General features: G+C 47.1%; 1 non-coding gene across 1 annotated transcript; it reads left to right on the top strand.

Moving 5' to 3' along the window:
* Window positions 1-520: 520 nt before the first annotated feature.
* TRNAK-UUU (transfer RNA lysine (anticodon UUU)) lies at window positions 521-593 on the top strand. Its single transcript has one exon. It is a non-coding gene; the product is annotated as a tRNA-Lys (tRNA).
* Window positions 594-12245: the final 11652 nt, after the last annotated feature.

Here is a 12245-nt window from a genome sequence, read left to right as displayed (position 1 = left end):
CTCATCGGGATTGGTTACAAGGGGCTGATTGGCGACGAGGGCTAGCTGGAAGTTTTGGAACTTTTAGGGCTTTATGGAAAATGAACACAAACAAAGACACATCCAGCGGTTTGAGAGGTGACTATGTGGAAAGGACAGTCACTCGTTCATTGCCTCTGCGTCCTACAGGTGACCTTCAGCGTCTGCTGTGCTGCTGACTGGCACCGACCTGTGCAGGAAGCCACTGAGGCCCACGTGACTCTTAGTCGGCCCTTCCCACAACAGTGGGGCTGCCTTCTACTATTTTCGTTAGTATTGAACTTCAGAAGCACTATTTATTAAACACTAAGGGTAGCCTATGGGGGAAAGGGAGGACTGCGCTAGTTTATTTAATTAAATGCTTTGTCCAGTCAGGCTCATCTGTTGTCTGCGCCGCCTGTAATGATGAATGTTTCAGCAAACACCGTGAGATGACTTATTTTACATTGAATACTGCTCCTTTTAACCACATAGACTGTGTATGACACCTCTTCTTTCAGAAGCCCGGATAGCTCAGTCGGTAGAGCATCAGACTTTTAATCTGAGGGTCCAGGGTTCAAGTCCCTGTTCGGGCGGTACATTTTTTTCCATTACATTTTCCTTCTAAAATAAAATTTAAAAGAGATTACATTTTATTATAAATAAATAAATGGTCTCTACATGGTGTAAACTGTATTTTGTAATTATTTGGATTGCCTTGCCTGCCATTGTGCAGGCCGCTGTAACAAACCTCTGGCGCCCCTGTACTTGTCAATATGAAGAGGACCACACGAGGGCGCTGCAGACAACGCTTTTAAGCACTCGGCAACATGGTAGGAAGTAGAATGGATAAAAAGCTGAACTGAAAAAAGCGATTCTCTAATTGTTAGCCAGCCTTTTTCGAATATTGTGTGTGGCCTTGGCTGAAATAGTCACGTTTAAAGCACGGTGCATATACATTTTACAACGTGCTCATCTGAGTTTCAGTTCCTGATGTTGTAACCCTGGCTTCTGATTTCACAGGGAATATATTACTCACTACACTTGATATACAAGGTTGCCATCTGTGGTAGCTTGGGCCCTAGGCGCCATGTGCAGAACAAAGGATCACGCTGACACCCAGTTACTGTTCATACAACGGGCTCGGGGCACGTGCACGCCCCTTTTATTGGCAGGGTCAACCTGTGATGGATGGGTGTGGGGTGAGCGTGGAAGCCAGCTCTCAGGGAGTGGCTGCTGACGCCATACATTTCCTGAACACTAGAATTTGTACCACAGGACACTACATCCCTCCCAAACTTTATTGACAAGAAACAAACAAGTCTAACCTGGACCTGGGAGTGAACAAACAACAAAACAATACTCCACTGAGTCTCTTCAGGCAGTCCGCAGGACAGTACAGGATTGGCAAATAGGTGCAGCTGGGAGCTCCGGCATAATGGCCTGCACCCTTGGTTTCACCTGATGACTCTGGCACGAATGCGGCGTGGACGGAGTCCTGGAATTCTCTCGATCCCATGTTCACAGGGTCACAGTCCCTCTACGCGGTGTTGTTTGATTCCGCCTTACGGTGTTGTAGTAATTCACATAGTTCAAACGGAGGAGTGCATCAGGAGCGATGGCGGAGTCCACTGCAGAGACTTGTTTGAAGGCGCCTAGGCTCCATGAATGGCAAACTCAGAAAGCAGGGCACAAGTCCTATAAAAAGAAGTGGGGGGACTGACAATATGCAAATGACCTCATGACGTCATGAAAAGCAGTCCTCGAACGTTTCCTACCAGTCCAAGTTTTTACTCTGTATTCTGGAACTTGTAGTCCTGCTTATCCCATTAGAAAATGTGCAAATAAAGACATTGTATACAAAGTAAAAAAACCTGGAGTGAGGGAACTACTCACGCAAGACTCTGGGAAAGCTGGGGACTCTGCATTACTAGAGGAAGCTGCCCAGTGGCTAAATCAAATTCTAACACACACTAGATAGCAAAGAATCGCCGTGAATGCTACGCAATTAACCCAGTCCTTCGCCGATTTGTGTTTTAATTCACAGGCCGGCAAATGAACGCCTTTTCATTTTACTGAAATTAGGACAATACTGCTTACACGAACGGTTTCCTTTTCCATCCACGACACGTGGGGCCCAAGTTCTTGGAAGGGGGGACGGCGTCCACCCTGTGAAAAGAGTAGGGGGACGCCGTCCACCCTCGTGGACCCCCGACTCGAGCCCTGTCAGAAAGACTGAGGAAGACAGCGCAATGGTTTGGAGTCTTCCTTTGAGGCATCGATGCTTCCCGGTACCCGTTGGTGAAGTAGCTTCAGACTTCTCTCTCATACAAGGATTCTCTCACATGGGAATTTCCTTGAGTCCATTTTCGCTGCACAGGACTGTGTGGACTTTCTCATAGGCCACGCACAGGGGTAGCTGAGGAACCACTAAAAGGACTACATCCAAGTCGCTCGTTCATCCACTCAGGGTGGTTGTCTCAGGGTCTGTGTGCTCTTGCCATCAGGACTCCGGTGCACGGTCATCTACCAGATGGTCTTTTGGTGGCCAGTCTCCCTCCACAACCTCAGTGACTCTCTGTGGCTGCCGTGGAGCGGCTGCAGGAGCATCTCTCATGCCAGGATTCCCTCACACCAGAATTCCCTCAATGCCCTGTCCCCAGGGTTGCCACGGGACTGCATGGGATGTGCAGGTCCTCATTTAGGCAGATAGAAGGGTCTCCCGGTAACTCCCACTAGGGCCACGTCCAAGTTGTTCGTCCAACCCTAAGGGTAAATGGTACAATGGTGGACTGTGCTGTTTTCAGCTGGACTCAGGTTCACTGGGGTCTAACAGATGGTTTTTGGGTGGCCAGTCTCCCACAGCGCCAGGGAGGCCTTGTTACTGTCCGGGTGTTTCGCAGGCATAAGACTCCACGCTAGATCTGCATTGCTCTTTATGTGGTTCCGGTGATGCACTGGAGAATGATGACAAACACCAATGACAATCAGTGATCTTCCATATGACGGGTCTGTCGTATGCCTTTCTCTCCACTTCTTTCATCATCTTCGCGATATGGCAATGTGGCCTTGTCACACTCTTCTGCTCCTCAATGTTTTCTTGCGATGTGACATTGTGTCACTTTCTTCTCCTTGACTCTTTCACAACATGGCCTCGTGCCACTCTCCTCTCATCTCCTCTCTTCTCCCCAGGCTTCTCGCTGTGATGTTCTCTCCAAAGGGACCTCCCTGGTCACGTCCTGGTCATAGGACTGCTTCTCTACTTCCATTGTGGCCTCTCTCAGGCCCAGTCCTGTCAAAAGGACTTGGCTCTTTCACTTCCTCATGGACCTTTTACAGGTGCTGTCCGTTCCTCTGGGATCTTCTTGGTGCACTGCTCCCTGAATAGATGGTCACCTTTCTTCCTTCACCTCTTTTCACCTCAAGGGCGTAGTGTTTGCAACTCAAAATTTGTATCCAGATCTGTGATTGGGGGTGAGTGTCTGAAAAGTTTCAGCGCTCCGTCCATCATCTCCTTGTGTTTTCTTTGTTTGCCCTAAGTTGGCAGGGTATCCCCAGATGTGGGTCCCTTCCTCACTTTGCCACTGAATTCAAGCTAGCCTGCCTGATGAAGGGTGTTACCCAGAAACCGGTCCCAGGATGCTTGTTTCCAGTTCAGGAAAGACCTGGCTTGGCAGTTCGAGCTGGACTGTTCCATTGAGGCACAGGGTCAAGACTGATTTGCATATAGCTGGGTCTGAACTGAGATTGCAAAGTGAGCTAAAGAACAATGATGGATTCAACCCAGATCTGTGACTGCGGGTGAGTGTCTGAAAAGTTTCAGCGCTCCGTCCATTATCTCTTTGTGTTTGCTTTGTTCGTGCTAAGTTGGCAGGGTATCCCCAGACGTAGGTCCCTTGCTCACTTTGCCACTGGATTCAAGCTAGCCTGGCTGATGAAGGGTGTTACCCAGAAACCGGTCCCAGGATGCTTGTTTCCAGTTCAGGAAAGACCTGGCTTGGCAGTTTGGGCTGGACTGTTCCCATGAGGCACAGGGTCATGACTGATTTGCATATAGCTGGGTCTGAACAGAGGTGGCAAAGTGAGCTAAAGAATGATAATGGATTCAACCCAGGTCGGTGAGTGTCTGAAAAGTTTCGGCCCTCCGTCCATCATCTACATGTGTTTGCTCACCTCATAATTACGCCATTGTGGCACTTGGTCCTGCTTACGTGCAGGCATGCTTGGCAGGGTCAGTCACTCCGTACGACATGTGCAATGACGGGCCAACAATGGCCATTCGGTTCTGGGGTGGCCGACTGGTGCAACCTCGTTCATCAACTTTCTTTCTAATCCTTTGGGGGCTCTCTCTTTTCAGGGGTTGGTAGACAGTCTCTCTCTGCAGGTGGCGCCAATCCACATCGACCCTCCTCTGGCAACCTGCAGTGGCAGCGGTACTTGCTGGCTGATGAACAGGACCTTTCGGGAGTTTAGTCTAGGTGCAAATGTTTTTGCTCCCTCTGGAGGTGGGGCAGCCTTGCTCCACTTTCCCATAGGCGCTGTAGCCTGTGGTTCAGTGGCTTCACCACCTTGGCTTGGCTTTGCTTCACTACGTTGGCTTGTACTATGCTTGGCTGTGGCAGCTTTGTGTTTCTTAGGGCTCTCCCTCCGCAGGGGATTGCAGTCTCTCCCCTCCAAACAATATGCAGCAACCAGGGGCATGTGGAGCACTATTAGCTAGTCTTTACTTTCTACCTCAATGAAAAGTCATTTATTTTCTCTTGTAGGCGGCAGCAAACCTCTAGCGAGCATGAACTACTGTTGCTGTGCTGGGCCCCCCTGGGTTATGCTGGTCTTGGTGCCGTGCTAGTGCAGTGCTCTTCATACTGCCTGAATGTCTCCATTTTTTAGTCCACTGGGTTCATCCGATGGTTTTTGAGTAGTGGTCTGACTTTGGTTTGTTTACAGGTGTCAGGAAATGTTGCAAGGTGGATTGAGTTGAAGATGTGATGTGGGCATGGATCTGTGGGGAGTCATGAGTGAATGGATTTCATGATGGAGGTGGGGTCCTGGGTGGGGAGTTGGTTAGTCTGTGGTTCGTGTCAGTTGCGGTGGGAGTGTGTCTGTTGAGGAAGTCCATGGGTGGAAGCTGAGGTTCAAAGTTTCTGTATTTGGTTGCGATTTTATTGTGGAAAAAATCATCGGGGTTATCGCACAGCTTTTGCGAGGGTGTGATGTTGTTTCCGGGGGCAGCCGGGTTGGAGAACTCCCTAAAAATGTTGAAAATGACCTTGCTGTTGTTGGTACTGGTTTCAAGGTGTGCGTCTAGGACTGTCTACTTTGTTTTCCTCAATAGGTGGTGGTAGATGTTAAGGGAGGTCTCAAAGGCTGCTCTGTCAGAGGTGTCCTGCTGGCGCGCCATCTCCTCTTTAGCTATTTGCTGTCACGCTTCGCTATTTTTAGTTTGTGGATGTACCAGCTGGCCATTTTGACTGAATTTTCTTTGTTTATTGCTCTTCATGGGGGTGATGCTGTCATCTCAGTAGGTGAACCGGGTGTTGAAGCTCTTAATACCCTGTTCCAGGTTGGTGGCGACAGCTGGGTTGAAGGTGTTGAGAGTGTCAGGCCAACTGGTTTTTGAAATTGTGCTCCGGCTGTGGTGGGGTGCGCTGGCAATTTTTGGGGTGGCAGCATGAGGGCTGGAGATGCTGAAGTGGACGATGGAGTGAACGGTCCACGTAAGTTCTGTGATGTGACTATATATGACGCGGTTGGTGAAGGTAAAAATGGGGTCCAGTAAGTGACCTGTGGTGTGCGGGAGGTTGTGGGCAATTTGGGTCAGTCTGAGGCTGCTCATACTATCAAAGAGGTGAGCAGGGTTGTTGTTGCTGTCATCAATATGGAAATTTAGGACACTGAGGAAGATGTAGTCATTGGAGTACAAGGCTAGGGGGGCCATGAAATCTGCGATGGTGTTGAAGAAGCTGGTTCGCGGACTTGGGGTGCCTCTGATGGTTACCTTGTTGTCTGTGTGGAACTTAAAATGGTGGTGGTGTTGTCGGTGGTAGTGGTGCGCTGTATGGCCTCTCTGCGGATGATGGCTATTCTTCCTCCCAGTTTGTTGGTCCGTTCCTGGTGCTAGAATTTGTATCTGTCGGGGATTGCTATGGCAATATCAGGGGAGGCGCCATGTCAGGGGTGGAGCCAGGTTTCACTGAGGAAGTCGATGTTGGATGCGAGGGTGGTGATGATGTCCCATAACTCTGTGGAGTGCTCGCACATAGAGCGTGTGTTGAGGAATAAGCAGGGGAGTCGGTTGGTCACTTCAGGAGTTGTGGTGAGAGGTTGACATGGTGCTCTGCAAAGTGTTTGCAGGCGTGCTGGTACAGAAGAAGGTGCAGCTGGAGCAGGAGAACGGTCCTACCGCAGAGTGCGTTGCGCCATGGCAGCAGGGTTCGCGGTGGCGTCTGGTGTTCAGGCCGTGAAGGTTGACTATGTCGTATTTGTGGGAGGGCAAGGAGCCTTGCGTCCTGGCGCTGGGTGCGGTCCTGCCACGGACGGGTGCCGATGGGTTTTCCTTTGGCACATCAGCAGCATGCCCGCGCTGCAGCCTCCATTAAGTAGGTCCTGGGAGGATGGAGGGGCTCTAGTGGTGGTGAATGTTTTGAGGCAGGAAAAGGTGCGTTACAGGTCAAGAAGCAGTAAAGAGCAGGAAAAAAGGCTGACAGAAAAGAAGGCAAAGGTCGAACAGAGTCCAAACAGGAGAAACAAAAAGGAGCAAAAGCTGAAAGAATGAAAGGTAAGGCTCAAAGAATGGCAAAACAGGAAATAAAGAGCGGGAACAAAGGCTAACAGAAGAGAAAGGCAAGGGTCACAGAAAGGCAATCAGGAGAAAATGGGCTGGAGGAAGTCGGAGGTTAACAGCAGCCTGGGCGGAAGAGCGATGCAGCATCCAGGCTGGCAGCACGCGGATGAGCTGGTTCTTGGACCTGCTCAATGGAGTCGCACTGTGGCCTCCATTAAGTGGTACTTGGGCGAAGGAAGGGGTGGCGGTGGGCATGGATTGGGCGGAAGATCGAGATGTGTCAAGAAGGCAACAGGGAAATGAGCGTGAACAAAGGCTGGTAGAAGAGAAGACAATGGTCAAAGAGGGGCAAAACGGGAGAAGCATGCAGGAATAAAGGTTGACAGAAGAAAAGGCAGGAGAGCTGGTTCTGTGACCTGCTCTAGAAACCATTTTGCCCTCAGTTGCTCACCCAATCAAGACTCTCTATTTCAAATGCCTGTCTTTAGCAAGTCTCTTAGGAGTCTGCAGAACATCTTCTCAGCACCACCATTGGCAGTGCAGACTTGGCATTTTCATTCATTCTTGCCTTTTGTGGTGGGTCTTTATTCGAACATGAGCATTGCTTCTCAATGTTACAACTTGCATTAAAAGAGGTATCGCTCTTACCGTTTGCACTCCTCCTTTTAACACAGTGGGGTGCAACTAGGAGCAAAGCCCACTTTTCTTCCTAAGTTCTTTTCAGACTCTCTTCTCTCACCAAAAGATGTAACTTCTGGCTTTTGTATTGTATTGTATTGTAATTGCATTTATATAGCGCTTACTACCCCGAGGCGTCAAATTGCTTTTTTGGCGAGTAGCGCGCTACTCCGGGACCCATAAAGGATTAGTGTTGAATTAGTATAGAGTAATATGAAAGTAATTTAAGTGGTGCATAGGTTAGTCAGTTATTTGGATTTGAAAGGCAAGCAGAAGGCTAGAAGAGGAAAAAAAGGTTTGTATTTATATAGCGCTTGTTACCCCTTATGGGGTGTTGAAGCGCTTTGTTTGGCGAGTAGCACGCTAGTCCGTAAACCCATAAAGGATTAGTGGTGAATTAGTATGGTGAAATATGAAAGTAATTTGAGTGGTGGATATTAGTCAGTTATTTGGAATGAGAAGGGTTGTAGAGGGATGGAAGGGGAAGAAAGGTTTGCATTTGTATTCTCCTAATCCGTCCATCAGGAGTGGATTAGTACATCGAACCTAAGGGAGCTGTCGCTTTTACTAGCAGTTTGATAATGGGTTTATAGTTAATGATGAGTTTTCTTTGTTGTTTTGTGACTTCAAGAAAGTCAAAACCAACTGCAAGTAGTCACTTTTTAGACAAGCCTCTGTATTTATCAAAAACCTTTGCCTGCTAGCATGCAAGGCGCTGCCAGATTGTATTGGGGTCAATATACCACTTCGCAGGTGAGTGCCTGTCCTTAAATTGTGTCAGGCAGCTAATCTGACAACTTTTCAGACCTGTTCAAGGCACTACTGCCTTGATGTGAAGCTTCGCATTGAGTCACCCTTGGGACATGCAGTCCTGCATAGTTTAGTGGTTCATAATTAACTGGGTTTGCCGCAGCCCCGCCTCTTTGCATGATTAGTGTATAGGTGTGGTTCATGATGAGGCATCTGGGGCAAAGGGTATCCACCAGAAGACTGTTCATTACCTTCTGTGACATTGTTTCAGATTTATCATAAACCTCATACCTCCCCTCTTGCTAGGGAATATTAATTCTGATACATTTTTTATCTTTATTTCTGAATTTTTGCTCCTTTTTTCTCTCCATTGTGCCCTCGGTGGAGCACAGAAAATCAGGGTGAAACAAAGTCAATGACAGAGTTTGACAGCTTTTTGGGCTTTCTTCTCTTCCAACTGTGACTTCATGCAGGTCAGAAGCTAAGGTTGCAACAGCCTCCTAGTACCAGTGAAGAGAAATTGATGAAATATTTTATGGATTAAGCTGGAAATTCAAAGAATTTTTCATGATTTCATTTATTGAGTGGGATCAAACAGCATCTGCACAAAGACTTCTGCACCTTGTAATTTATTCTTAACATATTGTGAACTACCTGGCCAACTGAAGCTCAGCGTGTTATGTTTCATGCAGGTGCCCAATATCGGCTCAGGTAGCAACCCGACCTTTCACCTATATTTCTCCTGCCACTACTCTACATAACGGTTTTAATACTGACCTTTTACCTAGTTGCGGTAATGCTTAAATGACATGGGGTTTTTCTCTGAAAACTAGCCTCATTCATTATGCGTGAGCATTCTTGGAAGGACACCATCTCCTGCATAATAACAATGTATAAGGGTCATTCCTTCCATCATCCTAGTCCGACATGAAACAGCAAGGTACATACCCTGGGGGGACCCCATTGGGTATATAAACACCATATCTGTGCTGAGGCGAGAGAGGAGAAAAAGACTTCTATGCTGACACACTTTCGCAAGACGCTGAGGTTCCTGCAGACACTCAAGCTCACAGTGGTCTGACATCCCTTACGGGGTGTCCATCTCAAGACCCACATTATCTCACTTCAGGTAATGGGGTTGACTTTATCCTAGAGGGATTCTTGGCTTCTACAGCTTCATACATGCTAGGTACATCTAGTTAGGCTTGCATCATAGGAGTACGCTTTTATTACTGTGATGTATTTTATATACTTGCCTGTATTTATTGTTTTAGCACATTGGTAGAAATCTACCATCCTTTTACTCTATTGGTGCTTACGATCATTTATATCTGCTTCTGTCTGATGGTTGTTTCAGCACACCTATTTTACGCTGGAATGACGCTGGTTTAATAAATACTTATTGGAAAACTTCCCCACCATTTATTCTGTGTATCTTTCTGAGACAAAGTGAGCACGAATGACTGAGCAAAAATTATCACACTGTTTCCACGATCCTGAGAGATCAGAGTTGTCATGTTTGATAGTTTCCAAGAACTATTCTGTCTTTGGTAAGAGGGATTTCTAGTGGCACTGTGAAGTAGCTGCTATACAGGCTAACATACCTGGAGGGGGTGTCTAGAATCAGTCCGGACACCAATCTCAGTCAATGTTGTCTATACGCGCAGGTCCTATATAGGTTCCTAGGACCTCCACGGCACGAGGTTCATTACCCTTCCTTTCTGCTAACTGTTGGTAGAAGGGTGCCTGCTGTGCCCACCCTCTGTTTTATCTGAGACAAGGAAGTTCCTTCTTGGGGCAGTGTTTGACTCCTAGGAGGGTTTCTGGACAGCAAACCCTCCAGTTCCCTGCCACTAGCTGGCCTTTGAGGTCCTGTACCCACAACACTCCAAGCACTGGCTCTGGGCACTGCTTCTGATCTCAGCCCATTGTTCTAAACTACCCAATGTACACAAGTGACCTCTAGCTGTCCTCTACTCACACACGCATTGTGTAGGAATTTAGGTTAGTGTAAAGGGCAATCCTCAGAAACATCATGTTAATAATTTTGTAAAGCAAAATGATTACCCCATCGGGGCATGCCTGGGGCTAAATGGGGGGGGGGCAATTAACAGCAGAATACAAAGGAAAATGAACTCACTGTTTAAAAAGGAAGATATTCGGTTTCTTCCTAATACAGAGGGGCCAGTTATGGATTTGTTGGGTGGAGGTGGGGGTGCGGGCAAAGGAGGAGAATCCTTCCAAAGCTTAGAAACAAGAAATGAAAGAGTGCAGCTGTAAAGGTGGGTCCTTATCTCAGAAGAAGACAGAGGCTCCAGAAGTAGTGATAACTACTGGTTTATTAAGAGGCTCAGCAGCAGAGGCCCCATCCACATCAATGCCAGATCCAACTGCCTTGATGACAGAAATCCATTTTCCAAAATAGCAACCAACCCACATTCGAAATCCCTTACATCATTACCTGGATACTAAAACCCTGCACAAAAGGTTAAATACAGAACACCACATAGGAAAAATGAACTCACTATTTAATAAGGAAGATATTCTGTTCCTTCCTAAATACTGAGGGGCTAGATATGGATTTGTTGAGTGGGGGTGCAGGCAAAGGGGGAGAATCCTTCCAAAGGTTAGAAACAAGAAATGAAAGAGTGTGGCCTCTTAACACGTCTACTAAATACAGGGTAGCAAAAGCTGTTTGGAAGACCAGGACCGAAGAGAGCTAGAGAGGGGCAATCTTTTGGCTACTGGGGCCAGATTTGTATACTGCTCAATGGACCAGGCAAATAGCCTTTAACTCTCGTTGTTGTCTGAAGAGCAACCAGTGAAGTTCCCGAAGGCGAGAACTGATAGGAACAGAAACTGGTAGGTTTAGAATGAGTCTTGCTGCAGAGTTTTGAATGATCTAAATACAATGTAAGATGCATTTAGGAAGGCCTAGATGGATTGAGTTGCAGCAATCTATGGGGGAAGTCACAAGTGAACGTACAACTGTTTTATGCGCAGATAAGGGGAGTAATGCTACGGTCTTCCTTAGCATGCTAAGAAGATTGAAGCAGGTATTGGCTACATACATAATCTGAAGGGTGAAAGAAATACCATGACGCCAAGGTTTTTTGCAGATAAAATAGGGACCAGAGAGTGACCTAATTCAGAGGCCATCAAGGAGCAGGCCAGACAGGGAGCAGGTTGCCAAACAAGAGCTCTTCGGTCTTGTCCTTTGTAAGCTAGAGACAATTCTGTTGCATCCAGAAAGCCTCAGCGCACAGGCATAAATGGAGACTTGACTGAACCAAATCTGGGTTATTGGAAATAGAAACTATGGCTTGGATATCATCAGTGTACACAATAGTATTCAGTACAAAAGATCAATTAAGATTAGCAACTGGGATAGATAAGCAATAGATAATGGCACTCAAGGACAGTCCTTGAGGTACACCAAAGTTCAAGAATGAGGCAAACTAATAGACTGGGATCTACTGGAGGCAAAAGGTGGTAATCCATTGAAGCACCTCATTGCATCACCCTTAATGCGAAGGATACTCCTCAAGAAGGAATGAGACACAGTGTTGAAGGCTGCCGATAGATCTAATAAGACCAAAGTGGCAGAGTGTCCTTGATCGAGAAAACGTTTTATGCTATCAGTCATTGACACTAGGGCAGTTTTTGTTAAATGTAATGTGTATTTGAACAATGGGTGGCATCTGTTAACTGCAAAGAAATGGTAGGGAGAAGCAAGAGCCACAACCTTCCTCCTGTATGCCGGGTGTAGAACATTAATTTATATTCCTACCCTGGATAACAACCGGGAATATTTTTATTGGTCCATGTCAAATGCTCCTCTTATCCACCCATTAGTAAATATGAAGCACTGCCTCGTGCTCTTTCTTAGGATACAGTGTGAGCTGACACCTTGCTGCATCTGTGGAATTCCTGTTTGGGAGCTTCCAGGTTAGCAAGCCCCATGGATTATTTTGGCTTTGCCTAAGGTACAGGACTTGCTTGCATAGTGTAGTCCAGCCTTGGCCCCTCGTAGAAG

The sequence above is a fragment of the Lissotriton vulgaris genome, chromosome 1_1 (genome assembly GCF_964263255.1).
Source record: "Lissotriton vulgaris chromosome 1_1, aLisVul1.2, whole genome shotgun sequence".
NCBI lineage: Eukaryota > Metazoa > Chordata > Amphibia > Caudata > Salamandridae > Lissotriton > Lissotriton vulgaris.
Note: the sequence above shows the minus strand (reverse complement) of the source record. Positions and strands in the feature narration are given on the sequence as shown.